Below are 19242 nucleotides of genomic sequence, written 5' to 3'. Positions count from 1 at the left end.
GCTGCCGTCGGGGAGGAGACTGCGGAGTCTCCGGGCCAAAACCAGCAGGCTCAAGGACAGTTTCTTTCACCAGGCGGTTAGGAGGCTCAACTCCCTCCCTGTTCTGCCCCTCCTCCCCCCTCTGCCCCCTGCCACAGATTCTGCCCACACACCCCCTCCCCCCCTTCAGCATCTGACATCATGTCACCCTCACAGTCTCCCCCCAACACACACACACACACACACACACACACACACACACACATACTCTCAACATTCATTCGCACACTGAACTCAGGGGCTGCACATTTCACTTTACCTCACTCGTTTGCACTATTCTGCACTACCTCACCTTAACAGCTATTACTTTATTGTTTATACTGCTTATTTCATGTTTACCTGCTATACCTCAAGTGCTCTTGACTGTTTATTTTATGTCCCTTTGCTCCAATTTATATATATGTATGTATGTGTGTGTATATATATATATATATATATATATATATATATACCTGTGAGTGTTTAATCTATGTCTATTTCTTATCTAGAGTGTTCATACTGTTTATATTATTTATTTCAGTTATTCTATTTTTATTTTGCATTGCCTGTTTGCACCGTGGGTCAGAGAGGACTGAAATTTCATCTGTGCTGTATGTCGAGCATGTATAGCATATTTGACAATAAAGTTGACTTGACTTGACTTGACTTAACTATTTTAAAAGGAACTGTGGCAGGGAGCCATTCAGTGTCATCAAACATTTTGGCACATGTGACAATTGTTTATTGATCATCACTTAGTCTACAGGCTTGCCTGTACACGCAAGCACAATGAGACTACTATTTACTGAATAACTTAGCTAACTAAGACTAACTAGCAAGTCATCATCATCTCCTCCAGCACTGTTGCCAGGTCGGGGTCCATGTGGACCCTATTGATCCGTATGTCATATTAATTGGAGCATAGTTTTATGCCAGATGCCTTTCCTGCCTCAACCCTCCCATTTCTGGGCTTGGGAAACAACCATTCACACCAATGGACAATTTAGAGCCACCATTTGGCCTAACCTGCATGTCTCTGGACTGTGGAGGAAACCAGAGCACCTGGAGAAAACCCACAAAGACACAGGGAAAACATGCAAACTCCACACAGAAAGGCCCCTGCTAGTCATCGGGCTCGAACCCAGAACCTTCTTGCTGTGAGGCGACAGTGCTAACCACTGCACTACGGTGCCACCCTAGCAAATTATCTTTAGTGGCAAGAAGTTTTCAAGGTTGCCTTAATTATTTATTATTATTTTTTTAACCATGGAATGAGCAGATTGAGCTTACATTTGTAAACGTAACATTATTCCTCAACTGAAGCAACAGTTTGTTGAAGTTTTCATGGTCTGGAGAATGGAATTGTAAGACTAACTAGACTGAGAAGGTTACTTGTGATGCTGCTTTCAAATTTGGCGGAAAAATAAAGAACCTTGGAGGTTCTTCCAAATTGGACAGCCTTTATCTGTGCGAATTCTGCTCAAAAATGTTGCCTACCTAGGGAGCTGCCTTCAAACTGGAATGCAGTGTCTGTCTCCAGCACACACACACAATATCTTTCATTCTTGCCTATTTCAGTGGCTTTGGAAAGAAGTTTTTAAGCATCTTGCAAAATCTACACACATATACAGACAGGCCTTGGCCTACCCGCCTGTCTGTCTGTCTCTCTCTCTCTCTCTCTCTCTCTCTCTCTCTCTCTCTCTCTCTCTCTCTCGATGTCTGTCTCACACACATACCAGTTGGCAAGAGTGAGATGTTCACAGTACATTGGCTCCGTTTGAGCGAGGACTCTCACTTACACACCACATTTATTATTTAGTATGAAGGTTGAAGTGTGTGTGTGTTTGTTTGTGTGTCTGTCCTTGTACGTGTGTTGGACTCTAAGAGCAAATTGGGCAATCCTGTGTGTATGTGAGTGTGTGTGTATGTGTGTGTGTGTGTGTGTGTGTGTGTGTGTGTAGTCAATTCCATGGAAGCTCCATTAACTAATGCATGCGGAGAATTCTGATCCTGCATCCTCATGTCATGCTCTGCAAATCACTCACTCACTCACTCACTCACTCACTCACACACACACACACACACACACACACACACACACACACACACACACACACACACACACACACACACAAGTACAATAGCATGCCCTCATCTGTAAACCAAGGCAACCTCTCACAGGTTATAATGAAACACACAGGATGAAAAAAAGGACCAAGGACACACACGTACACACACACTAAACCCAGACGGAACTCATTTACAACCCGGATTAAATTATCCCTCCACTGCACCGTGTGTGTCCCAACACTTGGCGCACCACTGCATAGCTCGCAGGCGGCATAAGACTCCAAAAATCACTTAAAGTCTTTGTTTGCATCCTTTGATTATCAAACAAAAGGAGCTAGAAGACTCTAACAGCTACTTTCCAAAGCCTCTAAGCTGTTAAACAGGTCTTTACTGTCTATTCGAGGAAACAAATGGGCCATAACTACATGCATGACATCTCTTCATTTTCAGTTGAGGAGGTGTGGCCTCAGTGTCAGTTTCAGTGATAGAGGTGTGGCTTCAATGCCTGCAAGTCATACTGAAGGAGGTGTGGCCTCAGTGCCTGTTAGTATCAGTGACGGAGGTGTGGCTTCAATGCCTGCAAGTCTTAATGAATGAGGTGTAGCCTCAGTGCCTGGTAGTATCAGTGACAGAGACATGGTTCTAATGCCCGTCAGTCCTACTGAAGAAGGTGTGGCCTCAATGCCTGTCAGTCCTACTGAAGAATGCCTGGCCTCACTGCCTGTCAGTCCTACTGAAGAATGCGTGGCCTCAATGCCCGTCAGTCCTACTGAAGAAGGTGTGGCCTCAATGCCTGTCAGTCCTACTGAAGAATGCGTGGCCTCAATGCCTGTCAGTCCTACTGAAGAATGCGTGGCCTCAATGCCTGTCAGTCCTACTGAAGAAGGTGTGGCCTCAATGCCTGTCAGTCCTACTGAAGAATGCGTGGCCTCAATGCCTGTCAGTCCTACTGAAGAATGTGTGGCTTCAATGCCTGTCAGTTCTACTTAAGAAGGTGTGGCCTCAATGCATGTCAGTCCTACTGAAGAAGGTGTGGCCTCAATGCCTGTCAGTCAAACAGAAGAAGGTGTGGCCTCAATGCCTGTTAGTTCTAATAAAGAAGGTGTGGCTTCAATGTCTGTCAATTCTACTAAACAATGCATGGCCTCAATGCCTGTCAGTCCTACTGAAGAAGGTGTGGCCTCAATGCCTGTTAGTCCTACTGAAGAAGGCATGGTCTCAATACCTGTCAGTCTTACCAAAGAAGACATGGCCTCAATGCCTGTCAGTCCTACTGAAGAAGGTGTGGCCTCAATGCCTGTTAGTCCTATTGAAGAAGGTGTGGCCTCAGTGCCTGTTAGTGCTACTGAAGAAGGTGTGGCCTCAATGCCTGTCAGTCCTACTAAAGAAGGCGTGGCCTCAATGCCTGTCAGTCTTAATGAATGAGGTGTAGCCTCAGTGCCTGGTAGTATCAGTGACAGAGACATGGTTCTAATGCCCGTCAGTCCTACTGAAGAAGGTGTGGCCTCAATGCCTGTCAGTCCTACTGAAGAATGCCTGGCCTCACTGCCTGTCAGTCCTACTGAAGAATGCGTGGCCTCAATGCCCGTCAGTCCTACTGAAGAAGGTGTGGCCTCAATGCCTGTCAGTCCTACTGAAGAATGCGTGGCCTCAATGCCTGTCAGTCCTACTGAAGAATGCGTGGCCTCAATGCCCGTCAGTCCTACTGAAGAAGGTGTGGCCTCAATGCCTGTCAGTCCTACTGAAGAATGCGTGGCCTCAATGCCTGTCAGTCCTACTGAAGAATGTGTGGCTTCAATGCCTGTCAGTTCTACTTAAGAAGGTGTGGCCTCAATGCATGTCAGTCCTACTGAAGAAGGTGTGGCCTCAATGCCTGTCAGTCAAACAGAAGAAGGTGTGGCCTCAATGCCTGTTAGTTCTAATAAAGAAGGTGTGGCTTCAATGTCTGTCAATTCTACTAAACAATGCATGGCCTCAATGCCTGTCAGTCCTACTGAAGAAGGTGTGGCCTCAATGCCTGTCAGTCTTACCAAAGAAGACATGGCCTCAATGCCTGTCAGTCCTACTGAAGAAGGTGTGGCCTCAATGCCTGTTAGTTCTATTGAAGAAGGCATGGCCTCAGTGCCTGTTAGTGCTACTGAAGGAGGTGTGGCCTCAATGCCTGTCAGTCCTACTAAAGAAGGCGTGGCCTCAATGCCTGTCAGTCTTAATGAAGAAGGCATGGCCTCAATGCCTGATAGTCCTAATGAAGTAGGCATGGTTTATGTGCCTGTTAATCCTGGAGAAGGTGATGTGGCCTCAATTCCTGTTAGTATCAGTGATGGAGGCATGGCCTCACTGCCTGTCAGTCTCATTGAAGGAGCTATGGTCTGTGAGCCTGTCAGTCCTAGTGAAGGAGGCAGGTTAAAATGGAATTTTTACCAAATACTGACTAACACTATGTCATTTTTCATTCATCATCGTGTCCCAGAAACATGACCTCCTCCTCACAAATCACAAAAAACTCTTTATCAGCCTGTAATAATTCACTTTTTACTCACCCTGTTAGAAATACTCCTTGCATTTTGGGATCAGAACAGCTGATACGCCTCCCACCCCCTCCTTCATTGGATGTGTTATGAGTTAACCAACAAGTTATGCTAAATTAGTATGCTGGCTAGGCTAACAATGTAGCCAGTTCAAGTTTTTTCCTGCATGAGCACATTTTTGGCTTTCATTTGGGCAAGATTAACTTTCGTCTCCTCATGAAATAGGGTTCAGGGCGTTTCCATAGCAGTTTAATGAGATTTAGGAAAAATGTAATATATTAAAGAAAAACTCAAAAATAACACAAAAAATGCAACAGTGCCAGCTGTATTTAGTGATATGTATGGTTTATAGCAATATTCTGTGGCAATGCAGCATGAATACATTCTGATGAAACTATTTTATTCAGAAAAAAAACAAATAAGTATATATAAAATAACCACTGCCTTATTGTACAGTTTAAATGGTTAATTATCACCAATAACCCTCTAATCTTGTGTTAAACCACCACTCAACCTGCAAATATTCAACAATCCCACAACTGGTAAAACCCCCGTCTATTAGGGTGTGTTTGGTGGATGAGCAGTGATACACTAACTTCTGAAGGATGCATCAAAAGTAAGAGGACTGGAAACACTGCTCTAACGTTACCATATGGCCACATTATTTACATTCCCTGTGGACCGCATGTCTGTTCGAACTCAGCTATCACTATGTTTTGGGAAAAGATGAATAAGGTCACGTAATTCCTTGTCAGAAATGTCCAAGATCCACTTTAACCAGTGTTCACTGGAATAAACACGCCTGACTTTGCAGTCAAAATGGTTGTGCATTCTGAGAAGCTTTATTATTACTCTCTTTGTATCACTTTTAACTTTATATATTTAAAAATAGTTCTATCTCGTTATCTAAAGCATTGCTTCTCAGACCAGTCCTCACACCCCAGATGAACAATCCTTCAGAGCAGTGGTTCTGAATCCAGTCCTCAGTGTCCTCAAGACAACACATTCTTGAGTGTAGTGGATCTCAAAACATTTCTAAGGGCCTCCCAGGGGAAAAAGCCATTAGACCAGTGGATCTCAAAACATTCCTCGGAGCTCCTTCTAGATGAACAACCCTTTAGGGCAGTGGATCTCAATCTATTCATCAGGGCTCCTTCTAGATGAAGAACCTTTTAGGGCAGTACTTCTCAAACCATTGCTCAGGGCTCCTTCTAGATGAAGAATGCTTTAAGGCAGTGGATCTCAAACCAGTCTTGGAGGGCTCTTTCAAGATTAAGAACCCTTTAGGGCAGTGGATTACAAACCTTTCCTCTGGGCTCCTTCTGGATGAAGAACCCTTTAGCGCAGTGGATCTCAAACCAGTCCTCAGGGCTTTTTCAAAATTAAGAACCCTTTAGGGCAGTGATTCTCAAACTATTCCTCAGGGCTCCTTCAGGATGAAGAACATTTTAGGGCAATGGTTCTCAAATCTTTCCTCTGGGCTCCTTATAGATGAAGAACCCTTTAGGGCAGTGGAACTCGAACCAGTCCTAAGGGCTCCTTCTTGATGAACCCTTTAAGGCAGTGGATCTCAATCCATTCCTCAGGACTCCTTCTAGATGAAGAACCCTTTAGGGCAGTGAATCTCAATCCATTCCTCAGGGCTCCTTCAGGATGAAGAACTATTTAAGGCAGTGGAACTCAATCCATTCCTCAGGACTCCTTCTAGATGAAGAACCCTTTAGGGCAGTGGTTCTCAAATGTTTCCTCTGGGCTCTTTGTAGATGAAGAACCCTTTAGGGCAGTGGAACTCAAGCCATTCCTCAGGATTCCTTCTAGATGAAGAACCCTTTAGGGCAATGGTTCTCAAAGCTTTCCTCTGGGCTCCTTGTAGATGAAGAACCCTTTAGAGCAGTGGAACTCAATCCATTCCTCAGGAATCCTTCTAGATGAAAAACTATTTAGGGCAGTGGTTCTCAAACCAGTCCTCTGGGCTCTGTGTAGGTGAAGAACCCTTTAGGTCAGTGGTTTTCAAACCTTTCCTCATAAACCATAATACATTTAAACCAGAAATCTGGAGTACCAAGTTGTGAAATATCTGATTCTGTTTGAGTCCAACAGCATGTCAGCCCTTGTATAATCCAGATTAGCTAGCCTCTACTCCATAGAAATATTATACGTCTATCAGTCTTCCTTAGAGAGGATTTAAGTTTGTTCTGCATCATTTCAGGGACATTCCAATTAGAACACATTTAGGAAGCTAAGAACTGTTAACCATCCAAAAAACATTAAGGGAACTTTTTTTCTTTTTCCGAGGAGTGTAATGACCTCCACCTGGCCTTGAGTGAGGTTTACCTCAAACAGTCTGACCTTGTTGACATTTTCGACTTCTCACACAAGACGGACGGGTTACTTTCACACGAGTCCTTTCCTGAAACCGCTTGACAACCAGCCAATTCTGAGGCGTGTGCTGTTCCTCCAGAAAGGCAACTTTTATAGCAGGAGGTTCTACTTGATCCCTCTCCACCCGTTCTTTATAACATCCAGCATGTTTTAAACAGAGAGAGAGAAAGAAAGAAAGAAAGAAAGAAAGAAAGAGAGCAGTAAGAATACTTTTCTAGCCAGTTTGCGGTTAATGAAGTGTGGGTAATTTTTCCAACGCCAAGCGCAAGGCGTTTTTACATGGGAGTTCGTGTTCTTGCCATGGTGACATTTAGACAAGTCAACACTGCTAGAGAGAGAGAGAGAGAGAGAGCACTTTCCATCTTTGCCATCATGTTTCCAGCCTGCTGTCAAAACAGCCCGTCTCATCCAACACCAGAGTGAGGGAGATGAAAGAACGGAAGAGAGGGAGGAGAGATTGATGGAGAGGAAAGTGAGAGAGGAGAGGAGGAGAGTAGGTGGTATTTTCTGCTTGGTTTGACAAGAGCGAAAGCTAAGTGAACATGGTGTGTGTGTGTCTGTGTGTGTGTATGTGTGTGTGTGTGTGTGTAAGTAAGGGGGGTTTCCTCTGCTGTTCAGGCTTGAGAGATGATGCTGGACACTTTCCAGACAGACATACGAAGAAAAAAAAAACATGTTTTGTTTAAATATTAGGCCGTCTATTTATACATGTTTTTACTCTGTAATTTATATAACTGTTTCCATCAAATGAGTTTTTATTTGAAAAGTAATTAAAGCAGTTTTAGTATTTTCTCTAATATATCTATATGAGTACCAGTGAAAAGTTTGGACACACCTTCTAAGCAAATGTTTTTTTTCTTTATTTTTATTAATTAAAAGTCACTTCATGTCTTAAAGTAATGATGGATATCGTTTCTCTTTACTTAGTTGAACAGTTCTTGATGTAATATGTATGGATTACTACAGTTGTGGTGTGGAATAGGGCTATTTACTGTATTTTGATGTCAAACACATTAAGAAGGCAAGAAACTCATCCACTAATTACCTTTTGATGAGGCAAACCTCTAATTGGAAAGCATTCCAGGTGACGACCTCATGAAGCTGGTTAAGATAATGCCAATAGTGTATAAAGCGTCATCAACGTAAACGCTGGATACTGGATACTTTCTTTGAAGAAGAATCCAAAATATCAAACATATTTAGTTTTTATTTACCACATCGTTCCAGAAATGTTCCAGATCTTCGTGTCTTCAGTTTTGTTATACAATGTAGAAAATAGTCAGTCACAATACAGAAAAACCTATGAATGACTAGAGTAGGGGTGTACAAACTTTTGACTGGTACCATATATATGATATATAAAATCAACCCCACTGCACTCCAGGTCTCCTCGCTCCAACATCGGTGCCTGACTTCACTAAAACTCTTGTAGCTTAATGAACACAAGAACAAAAAACCCAGAACCAGGTTCCAGAATCTAGTGGAACACCTTCCCAGAAGAGTGGAACTAATTATTATAGCAGCAAACAACAAACAGCAGCAACAAAGGGGAACAAAATCTGGAATGAGATGTTCAGTAGATACATATGGTGTGATGGTCAGGTGTCCACACACTTTTGGCCATCTAGTGTATAGTTTTGACATATTAATAGCTATAGTAGTGAGTCTAGTAATAATAAATGTCTAAGAAGTTTATGAGAAAACACGAAATAAAAGAAAAGAAAACTAATAAACTAACAATCATATAATTTTTTATAATGAGATATGATTAAAAGTATTACGTACACTATTGGGAGATGTCAGAATTCTTAGGTTCTTAACTTTAATGGTGTATCTTTGAAGTTGGTGGCACGGTGGTGTAGTGGTTAGCGCTGTCGCCTCACAGCAGGAAGGTCCGGGTTCGAGCCCCGTGGCCGGCGAGGGCTTTTCTATGTGGAGTTTGCATGTTCTCCCCATGTCCGCGTGGGTTTCCTCCGGGTGCTCCGGTTTCCCCCACAGTCCAAAGACATGCAGGTTAGGTTAACTGGTGACTCTAAATTGAGCGTAGGTGTGAATGTGAGTGTGAATGGTTGTCTGTGTCTATGTATCAGCCCTGTGATGACCTGGCGACTTGTCCAGGGTGTACCCCGCCTTTCGCCCGTAGTCAGCTGGGATAGGCTCCAGCTTGCCTGCGACCCTGTAGAACAGGATAAAGTGGCTAGAGATGATGAGATGAGATGAGATCTTTGAAGTTCATTCAGAGTTAAGCATGTATCATGAAATCCATCCATTATCTATCCCACTTATCTGTCAGGGTCATCGGAAAGCTGGGGCCAATCTCAGTTGACTTTGGGTGAGAGGCGGGGTTTCAGCCAATCTATCACAGGGCTACACAGAGACACAATCATCACACTCACATTCACACCTATGGACAAGTTAGAGTAGCCAGTTGACCAAATCTACATGTCTTTGGACTGTTGGAGGAAACCAGAGCACCCTGAAGAAACCCACACAGACACGAGGAGAACATGGAAACTCCACACAGAAAGGCTCCAGTCGACCACGAAGTTCAACCCCAGAATCTTCTTGCTGTGAGACGACAGTGATAACCACTGTACCACAGTGCCACCCATATCAATTATTTTTCTTCTTTTTCTTCATCCCATAGCCAGCAAGGCCCATAGGGCCACCACTGATGACAGTCCATCATTGGTGTATCTTGAGTATTGTAAACTTAGCAGAGCCCATCCCTCTCCAAGCTTGATCAAGGGACAAATTAGAGTAGCCAGTTAGCCTTACTGCATGTCTTTGGACTGTTGGAGGAAACCAGAGCACAAGGAGGAAACCCACACAGCCACAAGGAGAACATGGAAACTCCACAGAGAAAGTCCCAGTTGACCATGAGGTTCAATCCCAGAACCTTCTTGCTGTGAGGCGACAGTGATAACCACTGCACCACCATGCCAACCATATCACTTATTTATCTTCTTCTTCTTCTTCTTCTTCTTCTTCTTCTTCTTCTTCTTTTTTTCATCTTCTTCTTCGTCCCATAGCCAGCAAGGGCCATAGGGGCACCTATGGCAGAGCCCATCCCTCTCCAATCTTGATCAATGGACAATTTAGAGTACCCAGTTAGCCTAACTGTATGTCTTTGGACTGTTGGAGGAAACCAGAGCACATGGAGGAAACCCACACAGACATGAGGAGAACATGGAAACTCCACACAGAAAGCCCCCGTTGACCATGAAGTTCAACCCCAGACCCTTCTCACTGTGAGGCGACATTGATAACCACTGCACCACCATGCTGAACATATCACTTATTATCTCATCCAGCCGACAGGTGATGAGTTTATGCCATCATGTGTTGTCTGTCGTCCATCTGGCATCGTCCGCATTTCACGAAAATCACTTCTTCTCTCTCAATTCTTCACCGATTTTTATTCTTTTTGGCAGGAAGGTAGGTCTGCCTGGGTTGCATGTAGCTTCCACTCAAATTTGCATAATTGCAATTTATAATGAAAATATGGAGTAATTAAGCCCTAACGAGCAGTTTCCATACAAATCACTTCTTCTCCCTCAGTTCTTCACCAATTTTGATTCTTTCTGGCATGAAGGTAAGGGTACCTAGGGTGCATATAACTTCTACCCAGACTTGCTTAAGTACAATTATGAATGAAGTTATGGACTAATTAAGCCTTAATGAGCAGTTCAACAAAAATTGCTTCTTCTTGGTCAGTTCCTCACCATTATGGATTCTTTCTGGCAAACAGGTTGGTATTTCTAGGGTGTATATAGCTTCGATATATAGCTTGTATATAGTGTATATAGCTTGCAACATTTATTACGCAAGGTGGCCCACTTTAGATCGTTCCTTCTGGACTAGACGGGGCCAGAGTGAGCTACGCCATCACTGATGGTCTCATTTATTTTATTAAACTTTCAATGTATTCTTTAAGCTATTTTCGAGAGCTGACATTTTATAGTGGTGATTGAAGACGTACTCAAGTAAATGCGATGCGATCTCTCAATCCCACAACGCACTATGATTGTATCATAATGCACAAATGATGTCCCCTGACGGCCCTGCTATACCCATAATGCACTGAGTTGTTTGGTTTGATGTGCAGCTCATCATTGCTGTGGAAGACAGTGAGCTCAGATGAAGCTCTGAGCTGTTTCTATCGTCATGTGTGTCGTTTATCATCCTCAGATCATTTTGTGCACAGTGGAGGAGAGCTCTTTAAAACTCAAACTCAAAAACAATTCCAGTCTTTTCAGTCAGTATTTTCTTTAAAGCCCTGTCTCTAAATCTCCCCTGAATCACTCCTGAAAGCTAGTGTAAGAGGAGGAGCTTTCCAAACCCTGATTATTTAGACGTTGGTGGTCTAGATCATGTCTTGTTTCTCCTGTTTACAGCCTTCAGCACCACAAAGACCAGAGTTTCTCCTCTGCACAGATTTTTCATTCTAGCTGCCAGAACATGACAAGAAACGTCAACGAAAAAAAATCCAAATATGTGTTCTGACCCCACCTTTAACTAAAACACTCCTGTTTCAAGCATTTTTGGAGACCCTGAGGTGAGACCATCTTGCCTCGGTCCAGGGGATTTCCTTCCTCTCCCTTTCTGTTTCCTTCAGGAAATCACCAACACCACAGAACCGACAGTCGTACGGCTCCCTCGGGACGCAGAATTCAATTTCTCTTCTTTATTGTGTGCACTGATTGAAAAATTTATGGCAGGACACAGCGGCGGGCGGCAGGCCTTCCCATGGTGCACTGGATCTCACTAATGGCTTTTACATTATTACAGAGCCTCATGTTTGAGTCTCAGGATCATTCATCTGAGTGCACCGTTTCGACCCAATGTAGCATGCAACATCATTCCATGTGCACAGGTCTGACACACGGGCCTAACGCGTTTCTCTGGAATGTTCTTTTCCAGTCTTTCTTTTTCTTTCCTTCTCTGTCGTTTATTCTCTCTGTCTGCCTCTTGCTCTTTTCCTCTCATCCTGCTCCCCATTTTTAATCCTCTCTCTGTAAAATGTCAGATTTCAGCTTCTTTCCATTCCTTCAGCGTTTTTCCCCCGCTGCCGATCTTCGTCACTCCTTTCACATGTTCGCTTCACTAACACTAACAAGTCTCAGTAACAGTAAACAAAAAAACAAAACAAAAAACCCTCCGCTTTTTGATTCACTTTTTTAAAATTCAGCCGGATGAGGGAAATGAAAAATGGACAGTGACTATTATGATTTTATGGAAGAACATGGTCATAAATGCTATGAGTGCTGCCACCCTTCAGACCATGGAGCTTTCACATGTCTAATAGGGCTCGGATGGAGGCTGGTGTGTCCACGCTGAGACACGCCAAACCCGAGGCTCCACACTGGCCATGACAGAAACCGGGGGGGGGGAAGCCTAAAGCCGTCTAAGCCCACGAGGCCAATGCCTGCGCTAATATTGCTTGACCGCATCTCTGGACATTTGTATTTATGACTTCTTGGTCCTCCCTGACATACTTTGCCCTCTTCACTGTAACCAAAGTCATCCTGGCACTCACTTCTTGGAGCTGTCCTAAAGGAATAGTTCAGCCAAAAATGAAATTTGCGCAACTTTTCCTTTACTCTGAATGTTGTTAAATGAGCCAAGACGTGTTTGCTGTCTGACGTTTGCTTCTTTAGTTTTGCACCGGAGCTACAACTGAGGTCGCTTAAGTAATGGATGTCTGTCTCACCCAAAACCTTTTCCATAAATACATGACTTACTTCAAATAGCATTATTAATTACAATCACTTTGCCTTCATCGCTTTGTACGTACCTCTAGCATTAGCTCATTAACCAGCCGGACCTATTTGAGCATCTTGCTAGACATAACCATCGCTTAAAGATATAAATTGTATCTAAAAATAAACAATGAAACAATAAAGCAATCCAAAAAGGATTAAGGTACAGAATCTTGAACTTGGATTTAGAAATTGTAGCTTTTAGTAGCTTTTTCTGGACAGTTTTACAACCCAAAATCCAAGATGGCCACCCCTCATGGTGACGTTTCAGTTTTCCATCACAAAAATGTCAACAGCTTTGCAGTTTCTCAGTAACATGTTAACTTGTAACTTATTAAGAGAAATGTCAAGATACACTACCGTTCAAAAGTTTGGGGTCACCCAGACAATTTTGTGTTTTCCATGAAAAGTCACACTTTTATTTACCACCATAAGTTGTAAAATGAATAGAAAATATAGTCAAGACATTTTTCTGGCCGTTTTGAGCATTTAATCGACCCCACAAATGTGATGCTCCAGAAACTCAATCTGCTCAAAGGAAGGTCAGTTTTATAGCTTCTCTAAGGCCCTGTTTACATTATTTCGAATCAGCGGATCATCAGATTAACGTTTTTAAAATGATTCGCGTGCACACAGCAACGCCAATACACGATTCGCGTGCACACAGCAACGCCAATACACGGATACGCTAATCACATGACTAATTAGATGGCATGTCACATGATCCCAGTGCATATCGGGCATGCGCAAGTCACTCACCACTTGCAAGTGGAAGGATGGCAAGCGAACACCTTCTCCAGCAGATAAACATACCTGGCTGTGATGTTCATGTTCTCACTGAGTTTAAGTGCCTGAAGGAGGTTGAAATGTGTAAATAAACCTCAGTGCGGCTCAGCGCTTCCTCCTGCGCTCCAAATCACTCCGCCCTGAACAGCGAGTGCCCTCTGGAGGGTGCGCACTCCGGCCCTGCGCAGCTCACAGAGCGCGTGAGTGAAGCGCACGAGCAGTGATTCGGGACTGAGCCGCTGTGTGTGTGATCCCAACGCCAGCGAATCAGGAAGGTGGATGTCACAGTGACATTGTCCAATGACGACGTCAGCTAGAGCTCAGCACAGCGTATCCGCGTATCCTCAATGTTTGCACAGCAACGGTTCAAATACGAACTGGGTTGAATACGTCGGCCCTGGCGGATTCCCGTTTCCCGGCGTTTCCCGGCGTTTTAATGTGAACGGACAGTGCATCCGCGAAGAAAACGAGACAGATACGGTCTAATGTAAACTTGGCCTAAAGAGCTAAACTGTTTTCAGCTGTGCTAACATGATTGCACAAGGGTTTTCTAATCATCCATTAGCCTTCTGAGGCAATGAGCAAACACATTGTACCATTAGAACACTGGAGTGATAGTTGATGGAAATGGGCCTCTATACACCTATGGAGATATTGCACCAAAAACCAGACATTTGCAGCTAGAATAGTCATTTACCACATTAGCAATGTATAGAGTGGATTTCTGATTAGTTTAAAGTGATCTTCATTGAAAAGAACAGTGCTTTTCTTTCAAAAATAAGGACATTTCAAAGTGACCCCAAACTTTTGAACGGTAGTGTAGATAGATAGATAGATAGATAGATAGATAGATAGATAGATAGATAGATAGATAGATAGATAGATAGATGAGACTGGTGAGAGAATGACTGCTATAACATAACAGATAATAGGAACTTGTTTCCAGGACATTCCACAATATTATATGTAACTATAAATGGAAAAAAATGACATCCTGTTCCTTAATCAATAAAAAAATTTTAATCATTGGCAAACTGCTGTGGTATAAGCGGAATAAACCAAATTGGCATGTGCTGTTATTGGAAACTGTTGGCTGGGGTGGGGGTTGGGGGAAGTGAGGGGGCGGAACAGTAACTCTGCTTTATCACACCAGTCTTTTGTTAATTATTTTCCTATAACAGCACACCCCGTCATGTTTTATTCCTTACTCGTGAAAAGGGATTTAGTGTAGTTCCAGAGCAATTTATTGACCTTTACAAAAACTCTTTCGAGCCCTGCCAAGAAACAAGTATCAAAATGTAGCAGAACCTTTAACCCTTTTGTCGTTTGAGCTCACCACACGACTACTCTATATATTTTTTGTTCCAAAACCACATATCCAACAGCTTTCTCTAGAGGGGGAAAAGCACCCTCCATAACACACATGCAAGTGTTTTGTTGTCACTTTTCTTGTAGAACATTTTTACTAAGGCGTACTAATTAGTCTGATAAACTCATTCACGCTGCTTTTCTTCCACAGTAATTAAAATAAAACCCCCTCACGCTCACAGACAGATGGAACGGCCTGCTGCAGTCTAGCGAGTTTCATTGCCTGCTACTTTGAGCTGTAATTGTTCACAGCATCATAAAAAACAGGAACACCAATCAAAGCAGGGAAAATTAATGGCGGTGTGTTTGCGCCATCTTTTCCACCCATCGGTGGCGGGTCAAACACCCTCGGCAGAGTGCGGAAACCGCAGGAGTCTTAGGTCAGCCTCTTAAAATAAGAGCTAAGCAACTCGTTCAGCTTGTTAGGGCCCCAAGGGACTCCGGGTCACTCTTTCATGTCAGAACATGGCCGCCACACACAGACCAAGGAGGAGCTGCTACACTCGGGCACCACACACATATCCTGAAAGGATTAAGCTGAAGGTTTCACTCCTTCTTTACCATCTCACTCCTCCCATTTCTCTCTCTCTTTCTTTTCATCATTTCTGTCTCTCTGTCTCTCTCTCTCTGTTTCTCCCTGGCTTTTGTTGACAGCATGGTCCTCTCCACATGTCCCCAGGGTGCTGTATGGGGAGAAAACGCCCCTCGATGTTTCGTCTGCTCCAAATCTGTTAAAGTGGTGAGCTCACAGCTTAGCATCGGCTGTCAACATGAAGAGAGAGAGAGAAAAAGAGAGAGAGAAAGGGGGGAGTATTGGGAGGGACGTTTGGTCATGAGAAAAGTTAATGCAAGCATAGCAAGAACGTCATTTTTAATTTGAATGAGGCAAACCCAAAGACACACTACACAAAACAGCATTACAGCAGAAAGAGACTGCGAAAGCCAGAAAGTGAGGCGATTTGAGAAAATTAGAGAAACAGACAGACAGAGAACACGTCCATCTACACAAATTATTCTCAATAATCAGGACAGAGAGTGAGGAATTGAGCTCTGGCTCAGAGTTACAGCAGGGTGAGGGCTGCAGATACACGCAACCACACACAACAAATACTCAAAGTGTTTTACACTGCTGTCTTTCTGAGGTATTTAATGAAAATCCTACACCTAATCACTAACCCTAGCACAACTCAAACCTTAAGCCAAACCTAGCCCATTTCTGACCCAAACCCTCATCTTTCCCAAACCCCACAGACAAACTCAACCCTACACCAACTCTAGTTCTAACCCCAGACCAACCTTAACCCTAAACCAACCCTAATCTTAGGCCAACTCTAGTCCTAACCAAACCCTAGAACAACTCTTGCCAAGTCCTATGCCTACACCAACCCTAACCCTCTCCAAGCCCCAACCCTAGCTATAGATAAACCCTAACCCTATTTGGAGCCATAATTCAACTCTCACACTATACTCAACCAACCCTTACCCTAGACCACAGGTGACCAACACTGATCTTCAATTACTCTCCGTCTTACACATTTTAGGCTGTTTTAAAATGAAAACTATCTCTGTCCAGACAAGCTTTTAGCTCCGTATCAGAAATAATCTCCATTCACATGCCTAACACACCTGAAAACGTGGGTGTCTGCATCATCATTTCCAAATGTCTGTTTCTGCCTGTCAACACTAAAATGCCACCATGGAGTTTTCAACTTAAAATGGGGCCAAAAGCATTTCCAAAAGTCTCTGTTTTAGGGGTTTGAAAACTCCGGAGTAGTGTGGATGCCAGGGATACATGTAGTAAAAGTGATGTTTTAAAATGAAAACATAATCATGTGGACATAGCCTTAGTGGTTTTAGGAAGGGCTGTTAAGTAAGAGGGGGTGCTCCAGGACCAGGGACCTGTGCCCTAGACTAATTCTACCCCTGGCCAACAATAACCATTACCTAGTACAACCCCAATTCCAAAAACGTTGGGACGCTGTGTAAAACATAAATAAAAACAGAATGTAAAGATTTGCAAATCATGCAAGCCCTATATTTCATTGAAAATAGTACAAAGACAACATATCAAATGTTGAAACTGAGAAATTTTATTGTTTTTTTTTTAAATATATGCTCATTTTGAATTTGATGTCAGCAACACATTTAAAAAAAGTTGATACAGGGCAACAAAAGACTGAAAAAGTTGTGTCCTGCTAAAAAAAAAACTTAATTTGGTTAATTGTCAACAGGTCAGTAACATGATTGGGTATAAAAAGAGCATCTCAGAGAAGCAGAGTTTCTCAGATGTAAAGATGGGGAGGGGTTCACCACTCTGTGAAAGACTGCATGGGCAAACAGTGCGACAATTTAAGAATAACGATCCTCAATATAAAACTGCAAAGAATTTGGGGATCACATCATCTATGGTCCATAATATCATTCAAAGATTCAGAGAATCTGGAGAAATCTCTGTATGCAGGAGACAAGGCTGAAAACTGACATAGGATGCCTGTGATCTTCAGGCCCTCAGGAGACACTGCATTAAAAGCAGACATGTCTGTAGTGGAAATCACTATATGGACTCAGGAACACTTCAGAAAACCATCGTCTGTGAAAACAGTTCATTAGAGAATCTACAAATGCAAGTTAAAACCAGATATAAACAATATCCAGAAACACTGCCACCTTTTCTGGGCCCAATATCTTTTACGATGGACTGAGGCAAAGTGGATAATTGCCCTGAGGTCTGACGAATCAAAAGTAGAAATCTTTTTAGAAATCATGGATACCACATCCTCCAGGCTAAAGAGGAGAGAGACCATCCGGCTTGTTATCAGCGCACAGTTCAAAAGCCAGCATCTGTGATGGTATGAAGGTGCATTCATGCACATGACATGGGTAGCTTGTACATCTGGGAAGGCATCATTGCTGAAATGCTGAATGATATATACACATTTCAGAGCAATATGCTGCCATCCAGACAAAATTTTTCTCAGAGAAGGCCTTCCTTCTTGCAGTAAAACAACGTGCCAAACCACTTTCTGCACATATTAAAACTGCATGGCTCCGTAGTAAAAGAGTCCGGGTGCTAAACTGGCCTGCTGCAGTCCAGACCTGTCTCCTATTGAAAACGTTTGTGCATTATGAAGCGCAAAATACGATAAAGGAGACCACGAACTGTTGAGCAAATGAAACTGTATATGAGGCAAGGATGGGATTTTTTTTTCAAAACTACTGCAAATGGTCTCCTCAGTTCCCAAACATTTACAGAGTGTTGTTTAAAGTAGAGGTGATGCAACACAGTGGTAAACATGCCCCTGTCCCAACTTTTCTCAAATGTGTTTCTGACATCAAATTCAAAATGAGCATATATATATATATATATATATATATATATATATATATATATATATAAAAACAGTAAAATTTCTCAGTTTCAATATTTGATATGTTGCCTTTGTACTATTGTCAATGAAATATAGGGTTTCCATGACTTGCAAACTATTGCATTCTGTTTTTATTTACAGTTTACACTGTGTCCCAACTTTTTTAAAATTGGGGGTGTACAACACCAGACCAACTCAACTATTAATTTAACCCTATCACTAACCTTATCCAAACCCTAATCTAACACTAACCCTAAGCCAACCCTAGCACAACCCCAGACCAACTATAACCCTAACCCTAGTCCAAACACTTGACTAACTCTATCCCAATCCTTAACCCTAACTGTATCCCAACCAAAACCCTTGTCCCAGCCCATCCCTAATGCAATCTTAACCCTAAAAAGTCCAAACCCATGCCTCTCTACCCAAAAGCTCAGCATTTAAACATCCTAGACTTCCACAGAGACCCTCTCAGAGCCTTTGTAACATTCACTTTATCAAAGATTTGGGTGACAAAATCCTGGGAGAAATAATTTGTCAGGAATCTATGTTATGGATATAGATACAGGACATAATTTTCTCTCTATCCATTACATTTACATTATAGGCATTTAGCAGACAGTCTTATCCAGAGTGACGTACAACATACCCAGAGCGACCTGGGGAGCAGTTAGGGGTCACTTGTTCCCTGAAGGGCACTTCAGCCATTCCTGTTGGTCCAGAGAATCGAACCAGCGACCTTTTGGTTCCAAAGCTGCTTCTCTAACCATTAGGTCATGGCGTCCCCATATCCAGGCATTTATTCATGCTTACATTCGTTCAGCAGGCCAAAAGCGAACAATTTGCTTTATTGTATCGCTAACCTTGACTCAGAGTCTCAGAAAACTTGTCTCAGAAGTTCAACACATAAACGAAGCACAAAAGTAGGTACAGTAGAGCATCCCAAACATACAACACTCA

Source organism: Neoarius graeffei, chromosome 18 (genome assembly GCF_027579695.1).
Source record: "Neoarius graeffei isolate fNeoGra1 chromosome 18, fNeoGra1.pri, whole genome shotgun sequence".
In the NCBI taxonomy this organism is placed as follows: Eukaryota; Metazoa; Chordata; class Actinopteri; order Siluriformes; family Ariidae; genus Neoarius; species Neoarius graeffei.
The sequence above is the reverse complement of the archived record's forward strand: the minus strand, read 5'-3'. Positions refer to the sequence as shown.